This window comes from Hermetia illucens, chromosome 1 (assembly GCF_905115235.1).
Source record: "Hermetia illucens chromosome 1, iHerIll2.2.curated.20191125, whole genome shotgun sequence".
NCBI classification, from domain to species: Eukaryota; Metazoa; Arthropoda; class Insecta; order Diptera; family Stratiomyidae; genus Hermetia; species Hermetia illucens.
In genome coordinates this window covers 40,387,707-40,412,886 of record NC_051849.1, presented here as the reverse complement: position 1 = coordinate 40,412,886, position 25,180 = coordinate 40,387,707, and the positions used below count along the sequence as shown (strand labels likewise).

At 41.6% G+C, this 25,180-nt stretch overlaps 1 protein-coding gene across 11 annotated transcripts in view; it reads right to left on the bottom strand.

Annotated features, from left to right (window-relative positions):
* LOC119651969 (potassium voltage-gated channel protein Shaker) overlaps positions 1-25,180 on the bottom strand; it is a 105,712-nt gene that overhangs the window by 49,792 nt on the left and 30,740 nt on the right. For 2 of the 11 annotated variants that reach the window (XM_038055904.1, XM_038055912.1), the window contains exon 1: positions 17,742-17,909. The exons of the other annotated variants lie outside the window; for them this stretch is intronic. The gene's annotated coding sequence lies outside the window, so the exon portion shown is untranslated. Of the gene's footprint in view, positions 1-17,741; positions 17,910-25,180 lie in introns of those variants that run through there. 11 annotated transcript variants of the gene reach the window in all.

Genomic DNA, 25,180 nt, shown 5'->3' with positions numbered 1-25,180 from the left:
TCGAACAATGAGCCTTGCCACAGCAGGTGGCAACACTTGAGGCGCCAGAAAGGAGACTCCATCATGAAAAGTTGCCTATGTACTGGTGGTCAACTGAAATTGATAGACCTAGGCATATTGTACAGCGCGTCAGAGGCCATGGCGGCATAACTCTTAAATCTGCAGAGTGGAATATCCCGAGGAAGAAAATCTGTGACGAAATTAATAGATAAAAGGCAGGCTGCTAGCCTAGCTCACGCCTGCAGCTTCCCTTACCATTAGCACAAATCCATCGAGTATAAACTAGCCTCCCAAAATTTTATAGTTAGTCGACCACCCTGTTTCAAGGAAGGACCTAACCTCAAGCTCTGCAGACAATTTTTCCAGTCGACTATAGTGTAGTCCCTATTATCAACAAGGAGGAACATACTACGCACTGTAAAGGAAATGAAAGAATTGAAGAATCCGTAATGGAGGGTGTACATATTTGGCAGCACTGTTTTTTCCGTCGCACTGAAAGGCTGTGAAGCTCGTGCTTTCAAACAAAGGCAAGGCAAAGCCGCCAGCAAGGAAATCACTCAAGAAGCTTAGCGGTAGTCAATACGTGCTATGGAAGAAACAGTATGATTTTAAAGCAAGGAAATCCACAATTAATTTTAATTTTATTTAATTAAATGAAGGGTATTCTGGACAGTGACACCAGAGTCTTATTTGTTTTCTGTGACTCGAGATACATTTGATAAGCGTCATTTTCTAACGAACGATCCCGTCCTTTTTCACGGTTCTGAAGTGTGAGATAGTATCTTCAGCAAAGAGATGTATGTCAGCACCTATCGGAGCATCTCCCTCACGCCCCCCACCGGTTAGCTTATTTTAAAAAAGCTTCAAAGCTAATACCTCCTTCGTCAAATACTAGTTAAGACCTTATAGTATGTGACGTTTACACTTCACAATTCCAACAAATTCATTAAATTTCGAGCCAATGACTTACAAGCAACTTGCTTGTAACAAATAGCCAGATCTCCCGGCAGACGCACCATGTCGTGCAGACGTGTGAATATGGTAAAGTACATGCGTGGATCGGATTGGTGGCAGGGAAATATCCACCCGAGCCACAAAATGACTATGAAAGGATATCCAGAACTGACGTTAACTTGAACAGCAAAGATATAGGTCAATTTATAAGTAGACTTCTCATCTCATCTTCCTTCCCGCATGGGCAATGCGGCGACCTGGTTAAAAATATGACCAGTTGATTAAAATGAATTCTTCCTACAGGATTCAAAATTTACTACGCCACTTTACAGCAATACCGAGTTAGCCCAAGTAACTCAGGAGATATGCAGGAAGATCTGAGACAATTTTCCTCCAGATAGAATATTGAAAAAGTTTGAGGAGGATGCATTCATAGAGATGCTATTGGGAGGCCAAAATTCCGGTGGTGCAGCTACAGAAAAGCTAAAGCAAATGATGGGACGCATAAGGAGAGCATGCCACGCTGCTATGCTGAGGCGACGAGTTCTCGCAAAGAGGCGCTCAAACTATTGGTGGAATGAAGAGATCGCGGTGCTACGGGATGCATGTTTTCGAGCTAGAAGGATCTGCCAACGATCTAGAGGAAGACCGTACTTTGACGAGAAACGGCTAGTATATGTGAACCTTCGAGGTAAGCTTAAGCAAGCTATACGGACCAGCAAACGAGAATGCTTCAAGGAACTTTGCGCAGAGGCAGATCAAAGCCCCTGGGGAACAGCGTACAGGATACATAGTTATGAAGAAGATGAGAGAGCGAACACCATAACTAACCTGCCCGCATCTTCTGCTCGATATCGTGATGGCGCTCTTCCCCGGATAAAGGGGAGCGACTAAGCTCCTCGACAGTTACCTTTCAGAGAGGACACTTTGGTACGATAGAGATGAGGGGTCCAAGCAGTACACCGTCACCGCAGGAGTACCACAGGGCTCAGTGTTGGGTCCCCTCCTGTAGAACGTCATGTACAATGGGGTCCTTGTCCTTACCGTGCCAAAGGAGGCCTCGATAGTCGGTTTCACAGATGATCTAGCTGTGGTTATCGTCGCGAAACAACCTGAAGTCGTTGAAATGTACGCTAACGAAACTATCAGCGCCATAAAAGCGTGGCTGGAGATGGTTCAGCTTGTCCTTGCGAAACAAAAGACGGAGGCGGTCTTGATTATCAATCGTAGGAAGAGGAATACGGTTAAAATTCGTGTTGGTGGTCACGTCATCACTTCGAAACCGGTTATCAAATACCTAGCGGTGATGATTGACGTTAAAATCAATTTCAAAGGACATCTGGACTATGCCTGTATCATTAGCGCGGATGATGCCTACCATTGGAGGCCCAAGATACAGTCGCAGATTACTTGTGGTCAGAGGGGTTCGCTCGACACTATTACACGCGGCATCAGTTTGGGAGGAAGCACTAGCCTGTGAGAGTAATCGGAGGAGGGTAAATATAGCTTAGCGCTTAGTGGCGCTAAGGGTGTGCAGCGCCTTCAAAGCAATATCAGGCGAGGCAGCGTGTGTTATTGCGGGAATGATCCTGATAGACATTCCGGCAAGTGAGACATGCTGCCTGTACGAGACAAGGAAAATGAACTCTCCTGAAAAGGATGCAGAATACCGAAAGGCGGCAAGGCGAGAGTCGCTGGGGCAACGGTGGGACGACTTGCAGAGGGGTCGCTGGACCCACACTTTGATTCCCCGTATTGAGGAGTGGATCCAGTGACGAACTGGTGCGCGGTGAACTCCGCAATCAAAAGAACACAGAAGGAACTTGGAAGAGCGGAGCGCACAAGCAAGACGCGAAGAACGGAAGGTTTGGTCGCTTAAAGCGCAGTCCGCCCCACGAAGTAATGTTTTGCGGCGGTTCCGCGGAGAAGGTAGAAGGAGAAAGTGGAGGTGGTTTTAGTGAGTGAGTATCCTACACGCTGCTGCAACTTAGCGCGGCAGTGTCTTTGTAAGATTTCCACCTCCATCCATATAAAAAAGGCAGACAGACAGACAGACAGACAGACATTGAACCGATTTTAATAAAGTAGAAAAAACTAAGGGATACACAAATAGCCATTTTAGAAATACAAAACTATACCCCTTGTCAACATAGTGGATGTTTCTAGCGTTTCTTAGCGACATTTCCATTGAACTATCATAGACCACACCATAAAAACCATCTCCATAATATGAAGGATGATGTGATCCAACTGCGCTTGATGCAATAATTAAAATGTGTCTTCTATTTTAGGATTGAGTGAGTCCGGGATCCGTCAATTACAGAGAAACTCTCTTCCACTCTTTGATCCTGTTTCTACTTCGGCCAGAACTAATTGTTTTTCGCCTTCAATATAATTCACACCCGTGTCATTTTGCGGATCTACGTATGTACATAAGAGGGCGAACCACCTAGGAACCACTTTCGGTCAGACTGCCCCCAGGGCAGAAGTGACGGAGTTTCTGGGGAGTTATATCTACCCTGTATGGGACCGCAAGTCCTTTCTTTAATTGTACGTTACATTTCAAAGGATGGAGATGCTAGACTATGTACAATATTAGTATGTAACATACATGTATGTTGTTTAATATAGAGTCAGCAATAAGTGTTCAATTTTTTGTTATTATTTACATTTTTTGTAACTGTAATTGTTTTTGTAAAAACACATTTGTGTCACACATAAACGAATTTCTACCCACTAACAAATCAACATGAACCCAACACTCCATCAATTCAGAAGCAGATAGAAAACCCGCAACACAAAAATTTGACTCACTTCCAAATCCAGCTCAAAGTTATCCCAAACATATTTGAAACGTGTCCTTTGTCCTGCAAACCACAAATAATATGAAAAGGGAGCAAATAAGGTAATTGGGTAACACGTGCAAAGTTGATATCCCAGTAAATGAAGAACCATAAGTAGTTCGAACAAGTCTACATAATTGGAGAGCTATTTTTGAAGCATCCCAGGAGATTTTTCCACAAGACAGTACTTACTTAACGTTATTAATGAAAAGTCAACTAAATTGGAGCTTCACAATAAAATGAGCTAGATAACAGTCCCCAGTCTAATTTTTTCATGTATCTAAAACTTTCGAAAATGCCAGCTGAACTTTTGAAAGTACTAACTGAAACCTATAATTTAGTACACTATCACGATAATGTATGTAAATTTCTGCGGTTTCGGTTTGACATATATGGTAAGCCTCATTCTCTCTCTCAGCGATTTGCGTGACAATCAACTCAACTGTTTTCAAATAAACTTCCCATGACAGATGGTCAGTCAGACAAACATTGAATCGATTTTAATAAAGTTGTGATTTCATGCAACACATAAATAGGCTTTTTTGCAAATACAATGACAGAGATTGTAAAATTTTATAAAAATTAGCTGGTCCCATAAAGCCAAAGCAGTATCTTTGCTCCACCCTTTCCATGACTTGAGCTTTCTGCGTTTTTGAATATGGCGGAAGGGAACGGGTAAAGGAAACTAAGTGTAGCAAACAACACTAGAATTTATAAATAGAAATTAAACAAAAGTTAATTTGAAGGCAAGGGATTTCATATATTTAAGGATTCTAAATTGTAACGTGGGAAAATGAAAGAGTTCGCATTTGCTGAACAGAAAATTCGGGAAGTTCTATTATATCTGAAGAAGGGAGAAGAGTTACAATCTCTGGAAGCTTATAGACGTTTTCATGGGATGAAACCACTGAACCATTCGTATCCACATGACTATTACAAGTATTAAATCCTTGAATGCATAGATTTAGAAGCTACGCAACAATTTTCGGAACAAAGAATATTTTAAAGAGGATGCCATACTGAAGCAGTTCCGGGAAGTGCTTTCATTTTCCGCATTCAGTTCCTGGCCCTAGGCCCTTGAAAAAAATTTTCAAACCGGCGGTTTTCAACCGTTTCCCCAACGGTTTCTTCTTCTTATCGCTTCCACAGAAATCCAATTGTACATAATTTGGTTTCCATCCCCGAGAATCCACGAAATTGTCACAATTGACATTACGCCCACCGGAAAATCGAAACGGTGTCTAAATTTAAATTGAACCGATGCCAGGCGCCGGACGCAATGTTTGTGGACGCTATCATAAGGTCGTATGTATGAAATTTCGGATCAGCTGTTGTCGCCGCCATGGACGCTTGCGACCTGTTGTTCTATTTCTCCGAGTTTGTCGTCTAGAGGGGCTCTGCGAAGCCGAGCTATGCACTTTATGACATGTGCCGCTTTTTGATATAAAAATAGCGGCGATTCAGGTGTCACACTATGTATGTAACGCGCTGGCAGGCGAATTTTCTTTTCTCGAAAATCGCCATCAATGAAATGTTGAAAATTGTATAATTCGCCCGGTCGAATTGTTGAATGTTATGGCGGCCGCAACACTTTAGCAGTTGGGAAGGTTCAAAGCTAAGTCAGCGTTAAATTTTCAAATAATTACGGAAATTGCTTACCTGTTGAACGCGGGACTGGACTCGGTCCGTCACTTTGACTTGCAGAGAAACTTAAATTATAGTCGAGACATTTATTAAATGCGCTGAACCGCTGTACACGAAAGCACGGAAACTTCACGCCCGAAACGAACGGAAATCAGAAAAGTTACAGACGCGAGCTTGGGAGGTCATCAACGGGAATTTAGTGCTCTTTGTGTGCGGAGGGTCCTCGACGGAATGGCAAAAGTAAAATTCCCGAATAATTACAACAAGTGGTTTTTGTTTGGGGTTTTCTGTGAATATTTCCAAGCGCTTGGAAAAGCCTAAACGACAAGAAGAATACCAGCAAAAAGGTAACGTAAAACAATTGAAATCTGGCGTTACCGCTGTGAAAGGTGCCGCAGTTCTCTTATGTAACAAACTTTGGGCGAACAACCCTTGAGTATGCACGTTGTTACGTAAAAATTTGTCAGAATAGCAACGTGCCAACTTAGGGGCAGACAATAGCCAGGATGACGTTATACTACCGTTATATTAGTTCAAGAGTAAATTGATTTTCAACTGAAATTGGAATACAATTATGACGCGCTGAGACTTTGTTAGTTATAATAATAGCTTCCCATTTGCTGAATTTAGATTATACTCAATATTAGCAGAAAGAGCGATCCTAAAATTAATACTGAAATATGTATGCATAGTAATGTTGCAAATTTGATTTCTTTTGTATTTTGAGGTTTAAAATTAGAGAACATCAGATCCGTGCGGAGATGTGTTAAGGGTTCGAACTCTCTCCTCCCGCCGGGGTTTTAATGGTCGACAATCTTGTAAAAAAAACTTGGGCCTTAAGAAGGTGGTTTTTCGCCCTGCATATAATTGGTACTGTGTCGTTGTATCTAGAAACCACTTCAATTAAGGTACATTGCTCCCAAGGTTAAGGTAAGGCAGCGTCTGATCGATATAACCACGTAATTTCGATAAGATTATATAAACGAAATTTTCTTCATGTATCGAATTAGTTCGAACAACCCTCGCATATTCTTGAAGTCTGCATTGACCGAAATCACCAAACATCATTCTCTACGAAACAGGTTTTTGAAAAAATACCATTTCCTTTGCGTTTACAGTGTACACCACCACTTTAAAGGAATGGCGCCCAACGTGGGACGTTTTGAATCAAAACTCTAATTTGACCTGGTTAAAAGTGCTATTTCCAGTATTGAGTCAACAAGTGAAAACACTGCTGCTTCCTTCATTTGCACAACGAACGCAGAAAACGAACTGTTCTCCTAAAGAAACCGACCGCGATAAGGCATACTATAAAGCTCTTCAATGCCCTCAAATTTGTTAAAATTTACAGAGACATAATTTATTTATTTAATGAGGATAATACACAGAAAACAAATTCCTTATTACATATTGTCCTTGGAGGGAGGGGCAAATAGAGTCAAAGGACCCAAGCTGTAGGGCGTTGTAGCACCAGCATAGCCTCGGGATTGGAGAGTGGAAGTAGATCTCGAGCTCCGCGAAGAGTACATCAAAAATATCCGCACTACGTGTATTATGAGACGAGGCGATACGGAAAGTAATATCCGAGTTGGCGGAGCAGTCCATCAGCCAATTGCAGAGTTTGAAAAGAATACACATATCAAGGAAGATACGGCGTTGCTGCAGGGAGGGGAGATTGAGGGTGCAGAGTCGTGACGGATAATCAACCCGTGGAAGGTTCTTTTTGTAAAAGAGAGTCCGGGTGAATTTTCGTTGTACAACTTCAAGAGCGCGGAAGGGGGACCAGACTACACAGAAATATTCAAGGATTTTTCTGACAAGGGAATTGAAGAGTGTAAGGTGGGCTGGATTGAGGTAAAGTCGGAGGAGGAACGTAGGATAAAACCAGACATTTTGGAAGCTCTATTGATGATGTCAACGAAGTGGGAATTGAAACGAAGTTTGTCGTCGAATATTACACCCAGGTCTTTGAAGGAGGTCAATAGAGAAAGGGGTTGTCCACTGAAAGAATAGGAAAAGAATTTGGGGAAGGCTGAAGCGAATAGCACATAGCGTAGCATTTGTTGACATTCAGTCTTAGCTTGTTGACCGAAAACCATTTTGTCATTTGTTGACATTCAGTGTTAGCTTGTTGACCGAACACGAACGGACTAAATTATCAAGGTTGGATTGTAAGAGAGCACTGTCCAACGGACACGAAACAGAGGCAAACAATTTAAGGTCGTCTGCGTAAAGCAAATACGGGCAGATGAGGATGGAGGCGAGGTCATTGGTAAAAAACAGGAAGAGTAGGAGGCCAACTAGAAAGCCTTGGGGAACACCAGAGGAAGGAGAGAACGAACGAGATGAGTAACCATGAAAATAAATTTTGCAGGAACGGTATGAGAGATAGAAGGAAAGCCACGAGATGAATAAGGCAGAGAAATCCAGTAATGAAAGTTTAGAGAGGAGAATGTTATGATCAACGGTATCAAAGGCTTTGGAGAAATCGGTATAAATATCATGTATCTCCTGCCGTGAATTCAAGCATTTAGCAGCAAAGTGGGTAAAGACCAGAAGGTTTGAAGCCGTAGATCTATGTTTCACGAAACCATGCTGCTCTTTGACAATGAGGTGATCGAAGTATGCGGTCAACCAGTCGTTGATGTATCTTTCGAGAATTTTGGAGCAAGACGAGAGAAGAGAAATAGGGAGGTAGTTCACAGCAAGAGAAGGGTCTCCGCTCTTGAGGATAGGGATAATAAGGGCCTCTTTCCAGAGACGGGGAAAATAGCATTTCTCTAGACTTTTGTTGCAGATTATACTCAGAGAGAGAGAAATGTGTTTTCTACAGTTAAGGAAGAAGAGGTTAGGAAGCGATCGGGGTCAGGTCCGACATTGGGGTCAAGATTGCCAATGAAGAACTCAACCAAGGAAGGCGTAAAGAGAGGAATGGCCAGAGATTCGGAACAGTCTGCAGTTATGAGAGATGTAGAGAGTGGAGGGCTCGAGGGAGAAAACACTGAAGAGAAGTAGGTGCAGAGAAGGTCGCAGGATTGTTGTGGAGACTTGACAGTGGAGTCAGCGAAACTGATAGAATAAGGAAGAGATTAAGTGGGATTACGAGAATTGCGAGCGTGAGACTAAAAGGGTTTTAAGTTACCGTGGGCAAGGCGGCTTCGACGCTCAATAAGTACCTTTTACGCGCTTTTCTGACCATTGACTTCACAGTTGAGCGTATACCCTTAAGTGAGCAAGGTCGGCGCCAATTTTAGAAGCCCGAAACTTCTTCCGCAGTGTATGTTTCCAGCAAATGTTAATAAGAATTTCCGTTGTGAACCAAGTTGGGTACAAGCGGAGGCAGGGTGGGGAAGAAGGAACATACAGGAGAGGAGATCGGACAGGATATTGTAAAAGCTGTTTGGAGCTTGATCACACGATGAGTTGCTTAATATATGTAGCCAGTTGAAAGACGTTAAAGCTGAGTTCAGACCGTCAAAATTGGTTTTGCGGAAGTTGAACTTAGTGGATTTACGCTTGGTTTTGGGTTTTGAACGAGGAAGTTCATATTCAACCGCAGTGTGGTGAACGTCAGTTTTGACATACGGGGATGTGCAAGGAAATAAAGTGAGGTGGCGCTAGGAGAGGTTGGATAGGAAGAGATCGAGAGTGCGACCCAAGGAATTTTTTATGGTATTGAAATTCAGAGCAGAACAAGTGTTCATAAAGGAAGAAAGTGAAAGGGAAGAATGGGAGAAGTTGTTGGAAGGAATTGGAAGGCTAGGATGATTAGGTCAGTGGAGCATGAGGAGGTTAAAGTCTCCGCAAAGGAAGAAAGGGAGGGAAGGGAATCTCAACTCAGAACAATAACGAAATTCTCTATCAGAGATAAACATGACGGGAATCGGGACGCTTCAAGTTTTGTGTTTTCTTATGAAAGGAAGCTTAAGTGCGCGACAGAGCTATAGAGGGCTAAAAACACTTGCAAAGGGGATAGTTTGAAGCGCTTTGTATGGAGGCAAATCTCTTATAGAAAAGCGTATAAAGTTCTTATGAACAAGCTGAAGAGGCAAACACCAACAATGACCTGCCAGCACTTTTTCTCGACATGGTGACCGCGCTCTTCCTTCCCTTCTTCTCTAGTGCAGAAGGTATAAACAAGCATTACACGTCTTCACCATGCAGTAACTGAGGAAGAACGTGTCGAAATTTTCTGCACAATCGGCAATCATAAACCGATATAAGTACCATTTCCAATACAGCCCTTAATTTCGTTGCTAAAACTTGCTCCATCTAATTTATCCAGTTTCAAGCATGCATGATTTTCCCCGCTCCGCCCGATTTGCCTCATAGACACGATAGGAAGGACGTTAGAAAGAGTTGTTATCATATAATACAGGGGTGAGCTACCGGACCGCTGCGTCAGTTTGAATTTCATCAAGTTCATTCTCAACGGCATAGAGGTGATATTGAAGAAGATCGGCTCCGCCATGTCCTCGTATAAATGCTGTGCCGTGGTGATGTTAAACGTAAAAAATGCGTTTAATTTAGCCAGTTGCGAATGAATAAAAAGCTCATTGGCTAAAAGGGGCGGTCTTAGTTATTTATAGTTATCTCTCCAAAAGCACACTTTGGTAAAATGCCGCAATCATTCAATATCCCACGTTGGGCGCCATTTTTCTAAAACGATGGGAGAGCTGAATTCTCTCAATTTAAAACTCTACTTTGGCTGATTCGATATGCTTCAGCGTTCGGTCCATTTTCATATCGAACGAAAACAGAAAACGAGCTGCTCTTCTGAAGAAACTGGCAGAATGTAGCCGTTTGTGTTACATTATGTCTCTAGAATGGGAAACATTGGAGCCCTGAAACATAAGTTCCTTAAAGTAATATACATTTTATTATGAAAAGCCAAAGGAATTCATCCACTACGATCCAAACTAGGGATCCATGGACTAAAAAAGTTAGTTGCTCCTCATTTAGTCCGGTCCACCATCATGTGGATGGGGACTTAGGATCCCGCAGATCCTAAACAACAACCTAGCTTTAGCCTTAGTCTAGCTTAGACTACAACAACTGGCGTTCTAAGTCCAATATAACTCGCAACCTTGTCGTATTTTTGCGATGATAAAAGGGAGCGTCTTTCCACCTGTTGGCACTTTCGGTCACGCTGCTCCCAGGGCAGAGGTGAGGCAGCGTCTGATGAGTTGTCTCTGCCCTGGACGAAACCGTCAGTCATTTTTGATTTTTTCGATTAGTTAGAAGTTCGGCTCCTATTTCACGTCACGTTTGGTGTTCACCAAGAAAGTTCCCTCTCTTCATTCCTCCTCAGGGTGCTGTCATGCAGGGTATCCAACGCCCAGCATCTTACTCATAGTTCTGTACAAATTATATTTTCCTAGTATCCCCATAATAAAGGCGACGTGAAGCAATTAGCTCAATATCAGGATGATCAACTCATACAACACATGCCCACTGCTGGTAACAGCGACCAGCCCCTAACTACCCATAATTACCTCAAATCGGTATCCCTAGCCGATAACAAACTGCAGTACAAAAAATCACTTCATGCATCATCGTAGCCTTAAGGCGGTAAAATCTATCGTAGCCTTCTTCGCTTTGTCCGCTAACAAAAATTGACTTCAGCGATTTGTATTGATGGAAAATAGTCCAAAGGCCGCTGAAAAGAGATGGCTGGATACGCTAGTCAACGACCTGAAAACTATTCCACTCTACTCCTAACCAGCTTTCTTTATGAGGAGCCAGGAGAAGTAAAGAACCCGATCTGAGTCAGTCGACCAGGACAAAGGAGAATAGTAAGGATTGCATCAAATACTCCCACTTTATTGCCTGTAAGGGTTTGTAATAGTGAAGAAGTACATATAAACCTAATTATACTGATCCAAAAAGTCGAACTCAGGTTTCGGGGACAGGAAATATTATATACACCAAGTGCTTCGTCCTAACTTAAGACAGATCTCCCATAAGGCGCCAATTGATAGATAAGATGCCACATGGGCCAAAATTTTAACAAAAAAACGCTCAGAACATAAATTCAACATGACAACCAGAGAAGAGTAAAATTTAAGATATAAAAGGTGGAAATCCTAGTACCTCCGGTCTTTGGGAGTTAGAGAGCGGAGGTTGTAAAGTGGGATCTTACAAAGGTTGATTCAAAGGAAAAGCACTGATCGGAATACATGGATGCGACTCCCACCACATTTGTTGAATGTTTGAGTGCACGATGGTTCCATTTTGACATTTTATCTCTTAAGGAGTAGTCATTTTACGCGAAAGAGGCAAAGTTTGACTTATTATAACTTCGTTAATAACAGTAGGATTTCCACCAAACTGCAGAATGCTGCTTCATATTAAAAACTGTATTACTAAATTACGGATTACGGATCTAGACGAAATGAAGGGATGAGAGGGAGGGGGTCCCGTAAATTTTCCAAATATAATTATTTGAGCAGATATCGGACGGACGACAAGTATTTCAGAGTGTAGATGCCATGTGCACAGACCACTATAATTTTTTAAAAATTTTTCGGTTGGATAGTTTCCAAGAATGAATCCTTGAAGTAACTGATATTTTTCGGGCTCCCGCACTCCCTTCCTTTGCAACTGATGTCAAAACTACTACGTGCATCAGAAAGTACTCCTCGAGACCTTTCATTTGATACCACTTAACTATATTCGGTGAAAAAAAATTGGAGCCCCCTATTAGGTCTATTAGGTTCAGCAATTAATTCACCCCATGTGTGGGTGTGAGAAAAGTGCATATGATAAGCAGACAGACAGATACTAAACCGAATTGAATGAAAAAAACATGATTGGAAACGGGAAGCTGGACGCTTCCGGTATAAAAGGTTTCGTTTTTCCCTATGTGAGGAACTTTAAGTGCGTGGTAATTGCACTTGCATAAAAATTTGAAATTCAACTGCGCTAGCAGCTAATTACATAAATAATTAACTCTGCAAAGTACCCTTTCGATTATAGCTAATTCCATACGCTTCACACTAGGAGTTCAACATTTTTGGCAAATGTAAAGAAGTTCTTCAAAAACAGTTACAAACAAGTTGGGAAACTGGAAGCTGGCCACTTCAGGTATGAACGGTGTTGTGTATTCCTTTTATAAAAACATTTGAGTGGGCATTTGTCCCATTAGTATCTAGCATGTAATGTATAAGCACATATGACAGTCAAAGCCTTGAATCTACACAGAAGCGACAACTTTGCCCTATCATAACTTTGTTAGTAATAGCGAGATTCCTACCAAACTAGTAGGATTATGCTCTATGCTATTGCCTATATTGCTGCAATTTCAAGATTCTAAGATGAGCTTAAGGGGAGTTTCACAGTCAATTACTAAAAGTTATAGTAATATGCTATTATTAACTGAATTTGAACAAATATCGTTATGGAAGGCATTTCGGAGGCTAGGCATCATATACTGGCAGATTTTTGATTTTTTTTGGATTTTTAAGTTAGGTATAATAATTTTTGAGAATGGGTCCGTGAAAGAAATGATCATTTTCGACCCCCCCCCCCCCACCTTTCCAACAAATGTCAAAACTAAAATCGACTTCGGAAAGTGCTAACCTAGACCTTTCATTACATACCTCACATGACTATGTTTGGTGAAAAAAAGCACACCCCCCCCCCTGTATGTATAAAGAAATTCGCCATAGAATAATTTATCTCATAGTATGCATGAGCGTTCACAGTTTCCACCTTTCCCTAAAATTTGGTGTCACTCCAAGAAAAATGCTTGTGACAGACAGACAGTATGCCGATGTTAATAAGGTTTTGTTTTGCACAAAACCTTAAAAAGGACTCACCTAATAGCAGCAAAGGGTAAAAGGGCTGTAGAGAAGTAACTTCTTCATATATGGGATTTTAATATTTCACTCAAATGTAAAGTATTCTCCTTAATTATGACGTCTGCATGGCTTCAGGTTCTCGATTTTTTTCAGATTTTTGGGTCCTGTCTCACTTTAAGTGTGTACTTTTGGCTCCTTACTCGCGCACTTTTAAATTCACGTCAAAAGTAATACCAAATTGAGAATTACTAATCAAGTTAAACAAGTCGGACACCGGAAGCTCAGCGCTTAAGGAATAAAAGAGTTTGTGGTTTTTCCATGTAAGAATATTTGGATGCACGTTGATTGAATTTGTACACAACTCGTAGTGTATGGGCATCGAGGAAGTCACACTATTCACTTCAATATGATACTAACATTTATCTCTTCTCATGCAGTAATAAACAGTAACTTTATTAATAATAACACGATTTTCACCAAATTTCCCGGTATAATGCTTTGTATTATGGTTTACAGTATCTACTTTTCCACAAAATTATATGGCTCAGTAAATCTAGAAAATATAGTAATATACTATTATTTGAGCAGATATCAGAATGCAGGGTATTATTACGCCCAGATGTCCTACCTCAATGACTTTTTTTAGTTTTTTGGATCAGTAGTTTGTGAAAATATATGGTTACCAGTCACCTTTTATGGTGTATAATTTTCAACCACCTCTAGGACTTCCCGACACGCTTGTGCTCCTCCTCAACTATCCTGCACTATATGCTCCTGGGGTGGATTCTACTGCATGGCGTAGTCGGCAAAGCAGTTGCCGCCTCCCTTAATCCACTGCCACTTCCGCTTTCTTATCAACGCGTCCACGAGCAACTGACTCATGCGTCTACCAAGTGGTTCGTTGTAAATTCAGGCCAGCATAACCCGATAACTTCATATGCACGAAGGCTTGGAGGTTTTTTGTAACAGTGGTGATCACTTTCCATGTTCGACTCGCATATAGCAACACAGAAAGAAAAAGAGCACATGCTTCCCAGACCAACTCAATCACAAACTCTCTTTTGTCAGGGCGCACACTATACTAAACTCGCGAGATTTCTCATGGTATCAGAGATCGAATGCGACACAATCGCCATCACAAGCTGAGCTTATTAATTAACCACCTCGGCATTAATATTTGGATCACAGATTTCAATGGAGGAGCTTTACGGAGCTCGAGGGTATGCTTGACATGATGAAAATTCTTTATAGAGATCTGGCTAGACAAGCTTGTATCATATTGATACGCATTGAAAATTCTACAACAAATGACATGGATACTGGTGGAATAACGAACTATCGACCCTTCACGTGGCTTGCCACCGAGTCAGCTATCAACCGATGGGCGGGGAACGCTTTGAGTAGCTGTAATCAGAAGCGACAGAGGCATAGATATTTGGATATTCAGAGTGTAGCTGTGGAGAACATATATAATTCGGCCAATTGGAGTCTGACGAAAATTAATTCTGGTACAGATACTGCCTTCGTGGGTACCTCATGTATCTGCAACATCAGGATAGTGATGCTGTAGTCAAGTTTTCGATTCCGAAAGAGTCACCAATAACTAGGTTTTTTTTCGACGAAACTTAATTGTCGGTGCCAACATTTTGAACGTGTTAGGTCGTACTCTTTCGAAGCAATCAGTACTGTCAAAACGTGGCTACAGAACTTTAAACTTACACTCATGTTGAAAACAAAGAGAGAGAAAGAGAAATCATGGTGGCGACAAATTAGAGACCAAACAAGTAGAGCAACACTATGACTTTGTATCTAAAGTGAACTTAATATATGTGCTCTGTTAATTAAAAAAATTCTTTGGCATGTTAGTGAATGTTATACCCATAGTGACCGCCAGATAATCTATAGGGAGATCGAAGGCAATCGAACACCAAAAAGTTCTCTCACAGAATGCCGGGTAAACTGTTCGGAAAAATGGATGTCTGTAACGCGTGTCCACAGAAACCTTGATCAAAGACTCAGAGGCAAATTCAAATCGTGGTCCAATTCAAAGAGTGCGCAATACCTGCAGTAGAAACTAGCGGAAAATGTTGAAGGAGCAGTAATAATAAGTCGCGAAGTTTAGAAGGCATTCCCAATAAAGTTTTGAAGATGGAATTGGTGAAAATGCCTCGTCTTTTCACAAACACTTTCGAGAATTACTTACAACAAGGAATATTCACCGCACAGTGAAGAAAGCCAAAGGTGGTATTGCTTCAGGAACCAAATTGGCAACTTGAATTTGGAACACTACTGCCTATCGTCGAAGGGCCAGCAGTTTCAGTGAGAGTTTAGCGGGTAATGTACCTGGCAAAAGATGCAATGAATTCTGGCAGGTATAGTACTACATTTTTCGTTGAAAGACAGATCCCAGAGAATACATTATCGCAGCAAGGATACCATAACCCCCTTTGCTTTAAAATATAATGTAGAACGGATTTTCAAAAAAAAGAATTTCAACGGAGGGGAAGAATTATGCGATGGAGACAGTAAAAGCGAAGTCTTGACTGGAAAAGGTGGGACAAGAAAACGGAAGCGACCTTCATCACGAATCCTAGAAAAGAAACACGAAGTCAGTGACCGATCATTACCATCCTCATATTGCCTGGGGCTAATGCCTGACGCCAAGTTAACCTTTAGGAGGCTAAGTGTAGTAAGACTTGGCTTTTTTTCGCTACTAATAGAGACTTGTATAATAGTACTGATGAAGGAAGCAAGGGGTCCCCGAATATCGGTATTTGCAAGGTTGATAAATATTACTTGCAAAAAGAAAAAGCAAGTCTTGATTACTATAAGGTCCCCCTTATAGGCAGGCTTATTAAAATTAAAAACACCCCGCAACATTGGCAAGATTATTGTCAAATGCCGGAGCGGGAACAATGTTACAGATTGATTATAGCAAGAATGGTGCGATCCATTCTACTATTCGCGTGGTCTACATGAAAAGAGGGGCTGGCAAATTCGTAGATACAAGTTCAGGTATATTCAGTTTAACATCTGACATTTCTGGTGGTCTGCAGCGCTTCTAGAACCATATCCAGCGAGGCAGTAGTGGCGGACTTGATTTCATTCATTCTGGCGCGAAGATGAGTTGGTTGTGCCAAGATGTATGGCTGGTGTTCAGAATGCAGGCATGAAGAGATGCCAAAGTCGAAAGAGAGCTGGCTTAAAGTTGCCTCCGAAAAAAATTTAGAAAGAGCCGTTAAAGGAGAAGCAAAACTGAAAGGAGGTAAACTTCCAAAGGGAAAATCACTTTACGTAGTCATAGCCAAATCGTGGCCACTTGGGAGGTGATCCCCTTGGTCTTTAATAGATACCACTAAAAGCAGTAACTCCGAGAAGGGAACAATTACGATAACTTTCCCACTTTTTAGACATTTCCGATAATGAAGGTTTCGAGGTCATACGTAACTAGGTGTAATGAACTAATAACATTGAAATGATCAAACGGCGATCCTGAGTGCCTGTAGAAGACCTAAATCTTATTCGTTCATTACAAATGACGCCCAACGTGGGGTCGAAACGCACGACCCTGAGATTAGGAGTTTCCTGCTCTACCGACTGAGCTAGCCGAATTTCCCGATTTTCCTTCACTTCGGTCACGTAATTATTCACATGTACAAGTTTCGGCATTTTATGTAACAATAACCATTTCAAGAGCGGAAGTCTTGGCATTTAGGTAATAAGGATAACAACCAATCAACGGCACAGAAGTCCAATTTGAACTTAGGTCATCAATTGAAATTTCTAGCAAAGGATCGAAAGCATCTACTTCATCACAGTCACGCTGGATTACTTATACTTTATTTTAAGACATCCTGGAAATGATGAGAAACTATCCTCCGAAGTTATCCACAGTATTACAGTCGGTAAGGTCCCAAATATTCAAATCCTCTGTTGATCTGCACCTTCACATACAGTCCAGCATCTTTATCTGTCAGTTTTAACGTTCCTCTGTTGTGGTTGGAAGAGCTGACTAAAGCAGTCCTTAAACTGAAAATAATTTGGTATGCAAAGTTTGCATAATATGCATTATATTATACATCACTACTTAAATCTCGTTATAAATATAAGTTTCTAATTCTAGATTCACAAGAAACTTCTCACTGATAGGAGATTACTCCCCATTATTTACATCTTAAATTAATTGTAGTTCATTAAAACTGACTTTCTCTAAAATTAAACAAAAATTACAGGAAAAAACTTACTTTCTCTACGTTAAGTTCTAGCTTGACATTGGTTTGTAACTAAGGGTCTTGAATCAGGCCAAGGGTTTCATCAACTCATTATTTTTTGCTGGCCGAAAAGTTGAAGCATCGTAGATACTCTCTAAACTTTCTATCAGATCTCAAATAGTAACAGCAGATACAGGATAGCAGATAGTCAAGCAGAAGCGACAACAGCTAATAGTGTCTTTACACTCGATACTCTAATGTTTCACTACACTATGATTCTAGGGTACCTGGTATTCGCAATTCACGTGCTACTATGAGTGAGGAAGCTGACAACGTAGCCTTCTTGACGCACGCCGTGCCAACTTGTCTTGAAAACTATTGAAGAACTGAGAAAATAACATATTCTTGAATAGCGGACTGAAAAGGAAAAGAAATGAAAAAGAAAGTCCCTCCTCCTTTCTCAACCGGGCTTGGGACCGGCTATGGCGGAGTTGATTTCGAAAAACTCCTTTGTTTTTCTTTCAATACGGCCATGCGTCAATGGTCAAACATAGCCCTCTCCGGTTGATTGAATGGTTTATATGTTTTATTTCGTAGGGAAACGAACTATTTTCACAATCAGACATTTTTCCAATAGTGCCAATAGCGAAATTTAGCAATGGTCAATAAGCGCGTCGTTTATAGGCTTTGTTCTATATGCTAATGGTATAAAAACTCGTAAAGTAAATATAGGAAACGCCGTGACGCCAACTTTACATGAAACAAAGAGAAGTAGCTGCATGAAGTCGAAATTAAATTTTTCTTCTTTAATTGAAAATTAACAATCGAGATATTTCGACGATCGAAAGCAACTTAATAATCATATTCAATTATTTTTTTACCACCTAAATTAGTTGTCAAGGCCTACTACGCCACGGAGAACACCAGTGGTGGCATCTGTCAGTCGAATTAACAATATTCGAAATAAACTTTCCAATGTTGCTAACCCTGCTGCGCCACAAACTCATTATGTAAGAAATTAAACAATTTATCTCCCGAAAGATAGTATCAAGGGGTGTTAAATACATGAAATTGGTCTCGACCTGGAGATTTTCTAATCCTACTGTAAGAGTAAAACTAGACTTTTCCGGACTGGCTATAAAGCTAGATGATGATAACTTTCACACATCTACCAAAATCCCACATTTTTTCTGTAACATTCTATTTATTCTGGCGCTTCAACGCATCGCATCCCTTTTCCAAACTTTTGAAATCGAATTGCAGTACGATCTACTCTACCATATTCGATCGTCATTTAATAGAACCCTCTAAGAATAGCCGAAATCTTCCTTCGAAGAAAGCTGTCCACTCAAGATGTCAAAGAAGGGTAAAACGCCATGGTGGAATTAGGATTTGGCAAAACAGAGGAGAACGACAAGGATGCTCCTCAATCCTGTTCTCAAGTGTGATTCAGGCGCTAGCTGAAATCGCTATAAAAAGGCACAGAGTGCTCTAAAGAAAAGCATAAGATTGACTAAACGATCATCATGGAGACACTTTCGCGAAGAAACTAACTCTCTTGAGGCAACCTCAAAGCTGAAGTGGATTCTGGTTAAAGAACGTTGCCAGAAGCTGGGTTATGTATTTTTACAGAGCGGGAGATACACAGAAAGCGATGAAGAAACGGTAAACCATTTCCTTGAAGTGCACTTCCCAGATAGTATCCAAAATCTAATCTCGGGGCCGGAAGGTGCATACAGCCCTCAACCGAGAGACAGGAATTTTGCATACAAAGTAGTATCACTGGAGCGAGTAAAATGGGCCAGAGTGGAGAAAAATCCACGTATTGGGCGGCCAGAAGTCTATTGAAGCAGGATGTCTTAGGGATTGCCCACAGGGAAAGGTTTTCTCTCCACTGTTATGGCTCTTGGTAATGGATATCCTGCCGTGGCTCCTGGAGTACAAAAAAGTCTTCGTGCAACCATTTGCAGACGACCTACCCGTAATAATTGCCGACAAGTTTGCGGACACAGTAGGTGACCGCTTGAATGCAACTCTGCATGAAATCCGCAGTTGGTGCCTTCGAATTGGACTCACGGTGAACGCTAGGAAGACTGGACTAATTATGGTCACTAGGAACGTCAGGTGGGGCAGATATACGCTACCCACCTTAGCAGGGGTGGAAATCCAGCTGGCACAAACAGTCAAATATTTAGGAGTACATTTCGAATCCAAGTTAACGTGGAAGTATCATATCCAGGAATAATATCAGAAATCCTGCAGATTGCTCTGGTGCTGTAGAAATGCGATTGGTAAGACCTGGGGACTCTCACAAAAATGGATACACTGGATGTATATGTCCATAATAAAACCCATTCTGATGTATATATGCTTCGTCTGATAGCCGAAACTCAATTCTGCTAACAGCAGGAAGCTGCTAACGCAGATTCAAGGACTTGCTTGCCTAAGTATTACTGGAGCAATGAGTACTACGCCGACTGCGACACTTGAAGCTATCTTAAATCTACCCCACTTGGAGGTGAAACGGAAAGCAGCAAACGACGCATATAGACTCGATGCCATTGGCGCCGAAGCATACGGTCATGCGTTTATCTGGAATTCCTTGAGAAACATCCGGTATCTCTGATGCCGCCGATCTTATGGTTTCCAGATTAGTCTTTGAAAAGACATACACTGTCGTAATCACTAAAAGAGAAGAATAGTTGATAATCTTTCTAGATTACAGACTTAATAATCTCCACCAATGGGTCAGTTATGGAGGGCGGATCGGGCACAGGGGTGTCTTTGGGGAATCCGATTATGGAACCTGGGGTCGTCAGAGCGGCATTTCTGTTGTCCCTTAAGAAGTGAGACATGAAAACTCTAGTAGGGCTCTTAACGGGACGGTGCTCCTTAAACTACCATATGGAAATGATTGGTGTGGTGGTTTCGGCCATGTGCAGCCAATGGAGGAGACGGCCCTGCACTTTTTATACAGCTGCCCGGCCTCCTCAGATCTCAGATGAAGGCACCTTGGTAAGGTTTTCTTCAATGAAGAATCTGGAGGAGACGGTCCTGCACTTTTTATACAGCTGCCCGGCCTCCTCAGATCTCAGACGAAGGCACCTTGGTAAGGTTTTCTTCAATGAAGAATCTGCACACTCTCTGCCTCTGGAGAATGTTCTCAGATTTGCAAAAGCCTGCGAACGCCATAGGCAGGAAACCATTGGATAGGCGATTTACGGGGATAGTACAATGGGCCTAACAATGGCCTGAGTGCTCGGAGCTGCGACTTTCCCCAGTAAACTAAACTAAAACTTTCTTCAGCAATATCACAGGCGACCCCAGTGGCTCCTAACTCATCATAGCCATCTACTTACGACTTAACAAAAGAATGTAAGAATAGCAGAAGGATCCTCTTAGGAACCAGCAAGCGCCTAAACAAGGCATCATCATCAACGGCGCAACAACCGGTATCCAGTCTAGGCCTGCCTTAATAAGGAACTCCAGACATCCCGGTTTTGCGCATAAGGTATACTCGCAATTAAAGGTTCGGTCAAGTGCCTCAAGTGCGATCAGAAGCAAACAACAACAGCGGATGGAGCTGGAGGACAAAACCAGGGCGCAATTTTGTCCAGATGCGATTGTTATCTCCAGCACAGACAATCTATTGCAGCCAGACGCAAAAGACTATACACAGGAGATTCAAACTCCAACACGTTCTTTGAAATTTTATGGAGACGGAAAAGCCTTGCACACGTCCGTCCGCGACGGGAGTTGCGCGAGCAAAATTACCCGCATAAGAGTTAATTTTTGTGCCGTGTAACTACTAACCAAAGACATAGTTTCCTTAAGGGTTCATTTCAGATTAATAATAATGGATCTTAATGGAATCACTAAGCGAGTGATGCTTCCAAATTACTCTATGGGAAGCTTGGGGAAAGCAAACATGCGCAACAGGAAGTTAGGAGGAAATAAGTAGATGCATCCAAGCTCAATCTCTCGGATGCGTCCGTTTACTGCTGGGGCAAGATGAAGAAACACACACAAGAAAATCATCTAGGCGGCATCTATACACCGACACATCAGTACCATTTACCGACCTCGTCCCTACCCGAAAGATGTATAATGAGAATCCGTACCCCTTTGCCGCTGAAGCTGCTCCTCTTGTGTGCAGCCTTCTTGACGTGGAGATATTGGCAAAGATCAGAACTGATCCCAACTTAAAGACCTGGGAGAAAATGTCAACAGGAACCATAACCAAGTTAAAAACTAACTAAAGCCAAGATAAGTAATATATATTAATGTATACAGCTGCTACCTTATATTGTTTGAATTTAAGGACATGCTTGACAACTTTGTTCTCGATACAAAGGGACGAAATTCAAAGATGATTACCGATAACTTCAACGCGTGGACCCTCAAGTGAGAAAGTAGAACACGGGCGCATGGTACAATTTGCATGTTAGCGAGGACTACATACACGCACAGCGATCAGCGGACAATTATTTTTTAACTATGAAGGAGGCACGCACATATGAAAAACAAATTAATGTCAGGTTAGCCTGCAAAATATGGGATAAGCAAAAATTCATGTGGCATCAGCCCAATTATCTACATAGAGAGCTGTTTATTAAAAGTAACGCATCATAAAAACATGCCACGGATCTCACTACTACACACTACTCTATCTCTCTACTTTCTTGCTGAAAATTATCCAAGGGTTATTTGCTCAACAAGAGACAGAGACAGACCTCTGAATATGACAATATCCCCAGAAAAATTTGGTCAATAAAGTTCCGGTCCATGACAGCATACTGATCCCTCAAGCGCACGGTGAAGCTTAACCGGGCATGTTTGCTGAGTTGTCCGAAGCGTACATATTCGAAGGGATATTTCCTGCACCATGCAAGCAACACAAGCAATTAGTAGTGCGTAAGGCTAGCAAATCTCCAAGCGATCTTCCTGGGAATGGGCAGTATAGGTTTAGTAAAGCCAGATCAATCACTGACGTCAGCAATCATTTACGGATTTGACCTATAATGCAAACCGCCTAATAGAAAGCACCAGCAAATAGTGTGAATTGGTAATGCTGGACGTAAGAAATGCCTTTAATTCCACCAATCGGACCCTAATGCGGAAGACTATAGAAACGATTGGTATCCCCAGTTCTCACAATGGTAGGTTATGCCGACGACTTGACACTAATTGCGATTGCAAAACCCCTCGAGAATACTGAGTTGTTCTCATGCGAAGGCTAGATTTGAGAGCGCTAAACTGACACTTTTATATGTCTCCTGTTTTATTCTTTGTAAAGTATAGGTCATCCACACAATTGTATCGATATTTTTCTTCCTATTTTGTTTTCAACGAAACTGTGTCTCACAGTATTTTACCGCGTTGATGATCTACACCTGAGCCAGATATTCAATCAATATTATACCTTTATGGTCCAAAAACATGACTTTTTCCGCTGAAATTCCCCTTTTGAATTTTTTGGCGGAGAGTGAAATGGTATGACGCCACTGTGGAGGCTGTCTTCTGGTTTCAACCAACATAAATTATTTTACCCTCATTTAAATCTCAACTAGAGTTTCTCTCTCCACAACGAGGTAGCGGCGCGCATCTAAGAACGCCCTAACCGAGGATGAAAACAATGAAGGGTTGAAAATCAACGGACTAGAAAATAGTGTCAATGAAGCAACAAACGAAGGTAAACGTCTGATTCAGAAGGACCTGGCTTGTGGCTTTGCCACATTGTTCAATCCGAACCTAATCGGGTGGGACATTTATGCAAAACGGTGGTTATCGAAGCCCCACAACGACAAGGACCTAAGGACCTTGAGCCTTGCAAAAGGCAACTAAAAATTCATTCTCTTTAATTGTGGTCAACCTAAACCATGGGCCACTACTCTCTGAAAAACATGCCTTACTCTCAGACTCATTAAGGATCGCTTCATATTCTGTAGCGAACTGGAGGTAGATCCAATGTGACTCCAGTTATTGAACTAGCGAAATACGTCCCAATATGTCTCAGAGATCACTTCAAAATGAAACTACACAACTTGCAGGAAAACAGGACCACCGCACCAGTCTAAGGGCCGCCAAGAGAGTAGGGAAACAGAGTGGAAGAGATCGAATGGCAGGGTTTATTGCCACTTACTATTTTAGATTAGATACTTTAGTGTGACATTAGCAAGCTATGTCTTAAGTTAAAATAGATTTACATGAAACAGTCGGTTTTAACTAACTAGCTAACTGTGTTAACAATATTAAGATTTCCAAATTACCAGCAGCATTTTTCATGTTATGACCTATGTTATTGCAAAATTCTACAATTCTAGGATAAACTTAAAAGAGGTCTCCAGCCAATTACCAGAAAATATAGGAATAGTAAGTTAATTTAGATAAATATTAGTACGAATGGCATTTTAATGCTTCTTGATTTCTTGAGATTTTTTTGTTTGGTTATTCCTGAAAATGGGCCTTTGATTTATACCTCTATTCTTTCATACCACCCCCCTCCCTTTACAAATAATTCCAAAAATTTAACTTGTATCTTAATAAACTATTCAAGGCCTTTCATTTTATAACCCACATTACTAATTTTACAGCCCTTATTTGCTTGTATAAGGACATTTTCAGTTTCAATTCAACGTAGCATAATATCGTCCAACACATGCACGGGATTCATAGTTCAAACATTCCCACTAAATGTCAGATCAATGCATATAACCTCTCGGGTACGATCCCAAGTATAGATGCGAAAATAGCACTTCATGTACTCTCTTTTCACACTGTACACGTGCACGTTTTTGCTCATCTCCGGTCTGTAGACCAAAATAGAATAAGAAGTGTTCAAAAGAAGCACAACTCTACCAAGAACGCCAATAACAAAGGCAAATAAAACAGATCACTGACCGACGAAGGCGATTTTGATACCCACCGCAACTAACCTTGGACCAGAAAAGGACCCAGTCAGGAGAAGCTCATCAATTTTAGGATCTCCCCCAATACCAAGAACGGTAAAAGTGAAAGCCCACGGAGAGCCAATAAATATTAAAGGCATGGCATTCTCTTTAAGAAATAATCCTGCCCGGGCTCGCCATGAACAGATCCAGGAATCGGAAGAACTACCTTCCAAGTAGCTTGCAGTTAAAATAGCGACCGAGTTTATCAAGGATAAGCACAACATGCAACATCATCATCATCAACGGCGTAACATCCAGTATCTGGTCTAGGCCTGCCTTAATAAGGAACTCCAGACATCCCGAGTTTTGCGCCGAGGTCCACCAATTCGATATCCTTAAAAGCTGTCTGGCGTCCTGACCTACGCCATCGCTCCATCTTAGGCAGGGTCTGCCTCGTCTTCTTTTTCTACCATAGATATTGCCCTTATAGACTTTCCGGGCTAGATCATCCTCATCCATACGGATTTAGTGACCCGCCCACCGTGACCTATTGAGCAGGATTTTATCCACAACCGGACGGTCATGGTATCGCTTATAGATTTCGTCATTGTGTAGGCTACGGAATCGTCCATCCTCATGTAGGGGGCCAAAAATTCTTGGGAGGATTCTTCTCTCAAACGCGGCCAAGAGTTCGCAATTCTTCTTGCTAAGAACCCAAGTTTCCCAGCAATACATGAGGACTGGTAAGATCATTGTCTTGTTCAGTAAGAGCTTTGACTCTATGGAGAGATGTTTCGAGCGGAACAGTCTTTGTAAGCTGAAATAGGCTCTGTTGG